The sequence below is a fragment of the Elephantulus edwardii genome, unplaced genomic scaffold (assembly GCF_000299155.1).
Source record: "Elephantulus edwardii isolate Elephantulus edwardi_28Jun2011 unplaced genomic scaffold, EleEdw1.0 scaffold00006, whole genome shotgun sequence".
NCBI lineage: Eukaryota > Metazoa > Chordata > Mammalia > Macroscelidea > Macroscelididae > Elephantulus > Elephantulus edwardii.
The window spans coordinates 6600747-6611055 of record NW_006399756.1 but is presented as its reverse complement, the minus strand read 5'-3'; the positions used below and the strand labels follow the sequence as shown (position 1 = coordinate 6611055).

The 10309-nt window shown below is 52.5% G+C and overlaps 1 pseudogene; it reads right to left on the bottom strand.

The window, feature by feature from the left end:
* Positions 1 to 533: 533 nt before the first annotated feature.
* The window catches only part of LOC102847504, an 87698-nt pseudogene continuing 77922 nt past the window's right edge, over positions 534 to 10309 (bottom strand).

Here is a 10309-nt window from a genome sequence, read left to right as displayed (position 1 = left end):
CACACACACAGAGCCTGAGGCAGACACACATCCACACGTGCATATGCCCCTCTCCTCCCAGTGCCACTTGCCTGGGACAGACAGACGAACAGACACACACACACACAGTCTGAGACACACACACATACACACGTGCACATTCACCCTTCTGCCTCAGAGCCACTCACTTGGAATAGACACACACACACACAGCCTGAGACACACACATACACACATGTACACATGCATCCCTCTCCCCCCAGAGCCACTCATCTGGAAGACACACACACACACACACACACACACACGCACTTCTGTGTGCTGTGCCTGACTGGTAGGTGGAGGACACTCAGCTCTGGCCCAGCACTGACCACAGCAGCCACTTCCTTTCTGAGCTTCACTTTCTTCTCCTGTGAAAGCAGCGGTTTACCTCCCCACCCCCACCGCCACCCCACAAGGTGGTCTGGAGGATGGGAGGGGTCAGAGGAGGGACCGTGCCTGCCTTGTATTCTGCAGAACCTTGGTCATCGTGCCTAGCTCTGGCCTGGAGGTCCTCAGGTGGGAATGTCAGCTGGGTGGCCAGCATGTCGCTCTGGGGGATGGGGAGTCACACTGCGGTGGGCGCAGACGCTGTGAGTCAGCTGAGGCCCCGAGGTGAGCTGAGAGCCCACAGAGCTCTGCCAGGGGGTCCCCAGGGCCAGCAGGACATCGGTGCTCCACAAACAGCTGCATGAAGAAAGGACACATGAATGCACATGCTGATCCTAGCCTGAGCGCCGCAGATACTGGTTCTTCCTTGACCGTGTGCATGGGTCCCACATGTGTCCCCCTTCCACACGTGTTGTCTCCATGTATTTGGAATGCTGTGCTGTCCCCCTTTTCCTCCCTTATTCTTCCCCTTTCTGCCTCCCCTTTTCTCTTCTTCCTCTTTATTCTCACTTTCCTGTGTCTTCCCTCAGTGCACTTCTATGCATCCTACAGAACCCGTTTCAGAGCTCCTAAGCATCCCACATGACACATTTCAGATCTCACTTCCTCTAGGAAGTTGGGCTTTCCCTTGGGGCAGAAGTTCCCTGCCCTGCCCTTCCCCGCCTTCTGACAGCCCTCGATTCTCCCCTCAAGCCTGAGGGTTCCTGGTAGTTTCCTCAAGTTCATTGAGTTTTGCATGTGACCCCATACCTGGACTCATTCAGCCCCAACCCCTGAAACTAGGAGTGGGGCAGATGGCTTTGCCTGATGATTGACAGCCCTCAGCAGCCTTTTCTAGCAGCAGAGACAAGGCAGCATCACACTGAGAGTTGTCAAGAAGAAAATCAAATAAAGGGATGCAAATCTCTTTAACAAGAAGCCCGGGATGGAAATATTTGCACCCTAAAGTGCCTGCCTTCTAGAAATCAATGACAGCAGCAGGGTGGGTCACCCTCTCTCTAACCTGCTCTGTCCGTGATCCTCTGTGCTGGGCCATGGGCCAGGTGGGGAAGACCGTCAGAGAAGGCTGTGAAACCAGCAAACACTACTGGGGCTGGGAACAGAAAGGGCAGAGCAGGTTCCTGACCTAAGGAACCAGCGCTGAGGAGGGGACACAGTGACAGCTCTCAGGACACAGACTCCTGGGAGTGATTCCTGTCCATCACCTGAGGATGCGGGGGACTGGGATGTCGGGGAGGGTGGGAGGTCTGGAGGGCTTGGCAGGATTTTTGTGGATGATGAGGAAGAAGACGAGTAGAATGCCAAGAGTTCCTTGGTCCCCAACTGTTAAAACTGGTGCAAATGCTGCCGGCCTGCAGACCCCCCTGCTGGGGTTGCTCCCCTCTGCCACCCTCGAAGATGCCTCCATTCACTTCCCCCAGTGTTGCACAGTATATGTACATGCTTTAGTGTATATGTGTGTGTGTTTACATGGCTGTATCCGTGTACAAGCACAGACATGTCCATCTATGTGTGTACATGCATTACTATGTATGTATGCACACGTGCACATGGAAGTGCATATGTGCAGCAGTGCACGCATTTGTGTGTGTGTGTGTGTACCTGTCTCTGTGCATAGCCTTTGTGTATACTAATGCACTCAGACACCGAAAGGTTGGTGGTTTGGACCCACTCAGCGGTGCCACGGAAGAATGGCCTGGCAATCTCTTTCCATGAAGGTGTTGTGGTGGTGGTTAGGTGCCGTTGAGTCGAGTGTAACTCCTAGTCACCCTCTATGGCTCTACAAACAGTAGATCTGAACGCTGTCCCATCCTTTGCTGCTCTACAATCTCTGACACACTGAAGCCCGTTGCTACAGTCACCGTGTCAATAATTCGTCTGTGTAGACTCTTCTCTTTCGCCGACCCTCCAGCTTTTCAGGCGTGATGTTCCTCTCCAAGGCGCGGCCCCCCTAATGACACAGAAGCTAAGAAAACCATGGGGAGCAATTCCTCTCTGTAACACGTGAGCTTACTATGGGTGTCAGTTGAATTAACTGCAATGGGTTTGGGGTTTTGTATGGGTATCTGCACGTGTGTGTGTGTGTGTGTGTGTGTGCATATGCAAGGGCAGACTGTGCAGAGCGAGCAGCACATGGTGGGAAAACCTGAGGAAGGAACAGGGTCTGTGCATCAGTGGGTTCGGGCTGGGTGGAGAACAGTGCCCGTGGTGCCTGGGAGCAGCAGGGGAAGCTGAGTGTCTGTGCTCTTTGGGGACCACCTAAGGAATGGGCTGGAATCTGGGGTCCTTGGAGTCACTGAGGGGTCTGGGCTGAGAGCAATGGCCAGCAGTGGTGGAGGTGCTGATATTGGTGCTCCAATGCCCCACATGCCTCTCCGGGGTCCCCAGATCCATAGAGAGCCCCCCCATGAGGCTGATGTGACCACACAAGTGCATTCCAGACAGCCCCAGGCAGGACCCCAGAAGCAGGTCCCATCCGTCCAGTGTGGGAGGGGTCGGACTCGAGCTGGTAACTGGAGAGACCTTGAGAAGGAAGACTTATCTCTGTGCTGGGCCTCCTCTGGCTCCACTTCTTCCATCATCTCCACGTTTTATTAAAGTGTTAAGGTTGCCAGGCACCAGACAATGCCTAGCTCTGTCCTGCAGCTGGCTGGGGATTCCTGTGCATGGAGCCTCTGGGCGTGGGGGGACCCGGGTGCTGGGGGAAGGCGGCCCCCCATGGAGGCCCTGGGCACATCTGGACCGTGCTGGGGAACCCACCACAGAGCTCTTAAAAGACTGCAGCCCTGGGTTCTCAGCAAGCCCTTTTTGTGGGAATCATTTGTATGGTCCTGAGTATTTGTGGGTCCAATTTTGCACACCATTAATTGTACTTACAAATGCTTTCTCGAGGGCACAATTAGTCACTGGCGACTTGTTCAGAAGGTGCCAGAGGCTAATTGTACTCCCAAGTGAGAATGCGCAGGTGTAATTAATTATTCTTTCATTATTAAATTTATTATTAATTGGTTGGATGCACAAAGTTGTGCTCAGATGAACTTGTTGGCAGAGGGATGGCTCGGATGACGGATCCGTGCCACCCGTGGTGGGATCCCCTGCCAAAGACGGGGCTTCTCCGCCGCCTGGCTCAGTGTGGGAAATGCCACCAATGACGGGCACAGGCTTGCTGAGTTGGGGGCAGTGGAAGGCCCCCCAGGAACCCCACAGGGCGGAGGGAAAGGGGTGCTTATTTATGGGTGCCGTTGAGTAGTGATCCCACATGCACCGCAGAACTGCCTCTCAGGTTTTATAGGCTGTAATCTTTATGGGATGGTGCATGCTCAGCTGCCAGCCAAAAGGTTGATGGTTCAAACCCACCAGCTTCTCTGATGGGGAGAAGACCTAGTAGATTGATCCATAAAATTGCAGCCTTGAGAATCCTGTGCGCTGCCCCTTCCCCATCTTTGGGAGTTGCTATGAGTTGGGTTGGCTCGATGACACATGACGGTGACAACAATGTGTGGGCGCAGATGGCCAGGTCCCTGTCTGTGGAGGTGCAGGCAGACAGCTGCCACTTCACCGTGTGCACTGACCGCTATTGTTGTGCAGATGACTGACACAGTGTCTGGACGCACTCGGCCCGGGCCGTGGCGCACCTGGAGCTGGTGTGTGGCCTCCTGTGAGAGGCAGCACTGGGGAGCAGTCCCCCGAAAGGAAGGGAGGACCAGAGTCATCCGTTCTGAAACCTGGGCCTGGATACTTACACAGGTTATTATACTGAATACAGACTCGTAGTCTTGGACAAGTCAGTTAATCTCTCTGGGCCTCAGTTTCTTCTTGTGTGATGGGATGAATGGGCAAGACAGCTGGCTGCTGACCTCAACATCTGTGGTTCCGACCCACCAGTCACGGGGTTAGAGGAGGTTAAGACAGATGTGGCAGATGGCTGCTGTGGAGATTTCCAGCCTCAGAAGCCCATGAACAGTTCCCAGTCCTGCAGAATCGCTAATGGTAGGACTTGGTGTGCCCAGGCAGATGGTGAAGTCCCACCAGAAACGCATTTGACGTCCACTTTCTACCAGCATTTTGTTGGCCACCTTAGAAGCTCTGTCAGAAAGCCTCCAGCCCCACCTGTTCCCCAATTCCTGAAGCAGGTCCACATTTGAGGTGTTTGTGGGAGCAGCACCCCACTCACTCTCTTGGATCTCAGCTTCTTAGTGCTGCAGTGACAGAGACTCCACGCGGGGGATTTTAACACCCAGAAAAGTCTTTCCTCTGGTTCAGGAGCTGGAGTCACGCACTCTCTGCATGAAACTTGGGGGTGAAGACTGGCAATGAGCAGCTTCTCACGGGAAACTGGAAATCTACCCAAACAGACAGGCAGAGAGGTGCAGTTCGTGGCTTAATGATAAGGAGTTGTGCTCACGACCCAAATGTGTGCTGTTCAATTCAATCAGATGCTCAGGGGAGAAAGCTGGACACTGTACTGCGTGTCTCAGCCTCTGAAAACCCGCGGAGGGCCAGCTCTGTGTGGATCCGACTCGATGGTGCGTGACAACGGTGAACTTAAAGCGGGTGCTTCGAACCTATCGCAGCTCCACACAGGACAGACCTGGCGACTTTCTTCCCATTACTGCCAACAAAGCCCCGTGGAGCAAGTCCATGCTATAACATATGGAGTCGTCAGGAGACACACAGACGAGGAGACAAAGGGAGAGATCCAAGTGGCCACATCAACAAATGCTCAGTCTGACCAACAAACAGATAAATGCAGGAGAGCAGCGCTATGAATAAAATGCAGCAGAGCGGTGGGCTAACCCCACAGGACTCAGCAAAGCATAAGCTGAGAAGTGGGAAGCCCGAGGAACCGAGGACAGTAGGCCAAGAGGTGACCCACGAGCAGCTTTCTTTAAAATCACCAGCCCAGGGCCTGTGGCTCACCTGCATGGGTAGACCAGGTGGCCAGGCTGGGCGCTCAGGCCACTTGCTTCCAGCTCACCGCCCGTCACTCCTGTCAAATGATTAACTCCCATGCATACTCCGCTTTCCTGGGATTATCCCTGTAAATGAATTATATGAATAATAAAGTTTCAATATTTCTCGTTCGGCAATTAATCTTGGTGAGAGCAAGCTTCCATCTGTAGTGCTGGGAAGGCGGCTGGAATCTATTAACCAACTCGGAGAGGGAGCTGGTCTGACAGTGAAATAAGGCCTTTTGAGGCTGGGGTGTCGCTCAAAACTGGAGATCCCCCTCGCCAGCTGTAAGCTGACGTCACACCTTCGGAGCAGGCCTGGCCCACTGGTCTTTCCTTCTTATTCCACGGGAGCAAAGGACTGGTTTTAACATGCATAGGAGCATTCATGGGAGGAAAGAGATGATCGGAGAAATAGTTCATAAACCCAAACCAGTCATTATTAAAGTGGCAAAAACACTGCGCTTATGCACAGAATAGTTTACGTTAAATTAAAAACCATAACTTATCTCCAAGACACTCCATTTGGTACATCTGAGGTTAAACACGGTTCAGAGGAGCTCTTTCAGTTAAATTGTTTTTCCTCCGCTCTGGCAAAGTATATTAAACATAATTTCCTGGAAAGTAGCAGAGATCATTACTCTGTTTGCAAATTGATACCATGTTATTAAAAATAGGAAATATTTGCAGGGATACTCAGATCGCTGTGTTTATCCAGGAACCTGGTATTGGCAGCAAGGACACTCACAAAGCCCAGGTTTCCGGCTCTCTGATGAAGGGAGAAGGAGCCTGGTGAGGCAATGCTCAAGCATTTGGTTGGTTTGAACTCCCACCCTCAGCCGCTCTGTGAAGGAACGCTGTGGTGGTCTGTCTTGTGAGGATTTACCGCCTTGGAGCCCTGTGGGCCTGTGTTTGTCTGTTCTATAGGGTCACCATGAGATCCAGTGCAAACCTTTTCTGGGGGAGAATGGGGAGGAGAGGCCTGTGTGTGGGAGTGGCCTGAGCCATGGAAGGGTCACAGGTAGGAGGCAGGTGTGACGTGTCTGGGAAACCAGGAAAGATGTTTCCTGCTGTCCTGTGTCTTCCCGTCCTGCACTCAGAGATGGGTGACACACAAGCAGGGAAGATGCACGTTTTACTCCAGCTTAATTATCTTGCAGGAGAAGGATGGGCAATGCCCTCCTGGGATTTCCTACCTCTGGGAGGCAGGCATGTGTTGGTTCTGGAGGGTCAGCTATGGGTTGGTTCTGACTCGACAACACACAACGTCGGCAACTGAATCATCTCAAGCGAACAGCTTCCCCTTTTCCAGCAGGCTAGCGAGTGCGTTCACACCGCTTCAGCCCGTCTTAGCTGTAGCACAAGTGGGTGAAACTGTTGACTGCCGAGGAGTGAGACCAAGAAAGCTTACCTTACGTGCTGAGTGCCCCATCCCTTCAGGGCCTGGACGTTTGGAAAGAGGCTTTGGTTCTGTAGGAAGAGGGTGGGGGGCTGTGGGGCTGGGAGGCGGACAGCAGCCCTCGAAGGAGTCTGTGAAGTGGTGAAAGTCGGTGAAATTGCTCGCTGCAGCTGGGAACGAAGCCCCGTCGGCCTGTGCTTACCTCGCTTCTTGGGTTGTCTGGCGCTGCCAACACCCCAGCATCCTCTTAACTGGGGGGGGGGGGGTCCAGCCTCTTAAGCTTTAGGTTGGTTTCTAGGAAAAATTTGTGTTTGTCAATTTTATTTTTATTGTTGACAGTATGCACAGCAAACCATGTACGGACAGGACGGTTTCCAGGCACACCGTTCATGGACCTTCTTCAGGTGGACCGCCGTTGCCGCCTTCTCCCCTCAAGAGTGGAGTCACTGCCCGCAAGTTTCCTCTTGAGTTGCTGCTGTCACTGTAGATTTGGGTGGGTTATTTGTGAGGGAAGTTCTGGGGTGCCATTCCACTACGTCACTGAGCCCACGGCCTAGCCGACCCTTGTCCTGTTGGCCATGACGGCAACGTTTACAAGTGGAAGGCTGTCGCTGTCCCTCCCTCGCTCCCGAGGCTCAGCCCCAGAATTGTTTTCCTGTTGTAAAGGAAGCCGCTGACGAGCTTCTCCAGTTTCGTGGGCCATCTGTGGTTTGCTCGGCTCTGTCACGTGCATCTGTGAGTTTGGCCAACAACCTTCCAGCAATCTAGTCAAATGGCCCAGGGGCCACTCAGGAAGTGACCTGATGGTGAAGCCCATGCCGTCCGAATGCAAGCCTTCCATCTTGTTGTGTGCCATTGAGATGATTCTCATCCCTGAGATCCTAAAATCGCTCCCATCCTGACTCCCGGTGACCCGGCAGGGAAGAGCAGAATGGCCCCGTAGAGTCCCCAAGGCTGTAATAATCACAGAAGCAGACTCCTTCACTTCTCTCCCATGGAGTGGCTGGTTCGAAGTTAGCAACACAACATTTACCTCTCGAAGCCATCAGAGCCCTTCCCACTCACCGTGCCCCTCTATCACGAGCCCTGCTCCCATCAAATGTACACAACCTTGGCCTTGTGGCTGTGGGGCCGTTCTGCCCTGGCCTGTAGTGTCGTTGTGAGCCAAAATGGACTTGCCAGCACCAAACCACAATGCTCGGAGGAGAGTATTTGGAGAACGGACCCGAATCATCACCATGTGTGGTCTCTTCAGAACCGCCTACCCCGCCCCACAAAATGCCTTTCTGTCCTTACGTCTCATTGTTCATCCTCGAACAATGAACAGTTAGTTACTCAACTGTCTTGGGAGTGGGCCACAGTTTAGCCAAACCCTGCCCAGATGTCTGGTGCCCAGGGGCAGTGGAGAAGCCCTGTCATGGTCACCCAGGCCGGTCAGATTGGGCTCCAGACTGCTTGCTTCAGCCCTTGAGGCCTGACTTTGGTCTGAATGTCAAATTCAAGTTCTGTGATGAGCTTGACCTCCCACATAGCATGGAGCACCGTTGAGATTCTGAATCTGCATTCAATGAGAGGGCAAATCAGAAGGGCACTGGGGGCAGAGTGCATCACACACCATGCTATGAACCAAAAGGCCGGCAGTTCGAATCCACACACAAATCCACAGGAGACAGATGAAGCCATTTCCTTCCGCAAAGGTTGAAGGGTGCGTGGGTCAGAAGGGACTTACAGGCAGTGGATTCGTTTTGTTGTCTTTTTAAGGTAAATGGCGGACCCCTGATGGAGAGTGTTAACTTAGTGGCTAACAGAAGGCGGGTGAATTGAGCCCACCCAGAGATTCCTCGGCAGAGAGGCCTGGTGAACAGTTCTGAAAAGCTGGTGACTGAAGTCCACAGAGCACAGCTGCACACAGACACCAGCGAGTCGCTGTGAGTCGTAATCAGCTTGAGGTCAACTGAAGGTCAGCCCCGGGAGTGAAATAGCCCAGGCGTGGCATGTTGCTGTGCGGGGGTCATGTGGGCTTTGAATCGTTGACACTCCACACAACACAACATTCTGCACGTTCTCACGGTCTGCTGTGCTGTCCAGAGTCTTCCACTCCTCCCTGACCCTCCATTTTCCCCCGAAAGATGTCCTTTTCCAGGGACTGACCCCCTTCCGATAACATGTCCAGAGCATGGGAGATGCTTCACCTCCCAGCCTCTGAGGAGCACCGGGGCTGCATTTCTTCCACAAAACTGATCTGCTTACTTCTTTGGCCGTTCATGGGGTATTTAACATATTTACCAACATCACAATTCAAAGGCCTTGACTCCATTTCAGTTTCTTTATTTGTGGTTCAACTTTCACACACATATGAAGCAAGTGAACATGCCATAGCTTGGCTCAGAGTCGGCAGAGAGAAAATGTGACTTGGAAACTCTGCTTCCAGAGGCTGACTCGCTGATCTGGGTGGGACACCCGCTTCCTCACACTCCAGCAAACCTTCCCTCTTCACATGAGAACTTAGCGCCAGTCCACTGAGTGGAAAGGTACTAGTTGTTAGAGAAGAGGTCTTCTCGTTCTTTGCCCTGATTGCTCCTGAAGCAAGTCTTTCCTGAACTTCCCGACCGCCATTCCTCTCCTTTGAATTGTCTGCATGTGCTGTGGTCCATCTTTGGTTGAATCGTTCATGTTTTTATTATTAACTTAAAAAACATTTCTTCATATACCAGGTTAGGAAGACTTTGCTGTTTGTTGTTGTTGGGTACCTGTTGCAAATATTTTCTCTCAGTTCCTCAGCTTCTCTTTTCTCTGGGTTTCATTTTTCCTGTAGAAAGGTGCACCTTTTCCCAGGAAAGCACTCACACCCAAGGAGGCAAGGCACGGGTGCCCACCGCAGAGCCGACTTTAGAGAAATGGTTGAGACAGCCTTCAGGCCTCAGCATTGCTGTTGTCTGTGCCCCTGAGCCGATTCTAACTCACGGTGACCCATGTGTCACAGGGCAGAGCTGTTCTGTTGGGTTTCCATAGCTGTAAACAGGAAAAGTTCTCCAAGCCTTTGTACTGTGGTACCACTAGGTGAGTTAGAACCACTGACCTTCAGGCTAAAAGAGATTGACTCCCTGCTGATAACATGTCCCAAGAGTAAGTGCAACTCATCTGTGCCACTGAAGGACCTAATGTCCATCAGTAAGGGGTTACTTAAACACATGTGTGCTATAATTGGGCTCAAGCTGCAGAAGACAAAAAGACAAAAGAAGCTGATATGTGTGTGCTGCATTGGACGATCCAGTCGAGCAAATCAGAGATTACGTACAGCAGCATGTCATTAAAATTACCAGAACCTCGACGAACCAGAAACTTGAGGACATATACCTTTAGATACCGTCTTTGTACACATAGTCATAGAGGCAGATGCAGAATGCCAGGGACGGCTTTGGAGAGGAGGCGAGGACGAGGCGAGGACTGGAGGTGAGGACTGGAGGCGAGGACTGGAGGCGAGGACTGGAGGCGAGGACTGGAGGCGAGGACTGGAGGGGAGGACTGGAGGCGAGGACTGGAGGCGAGG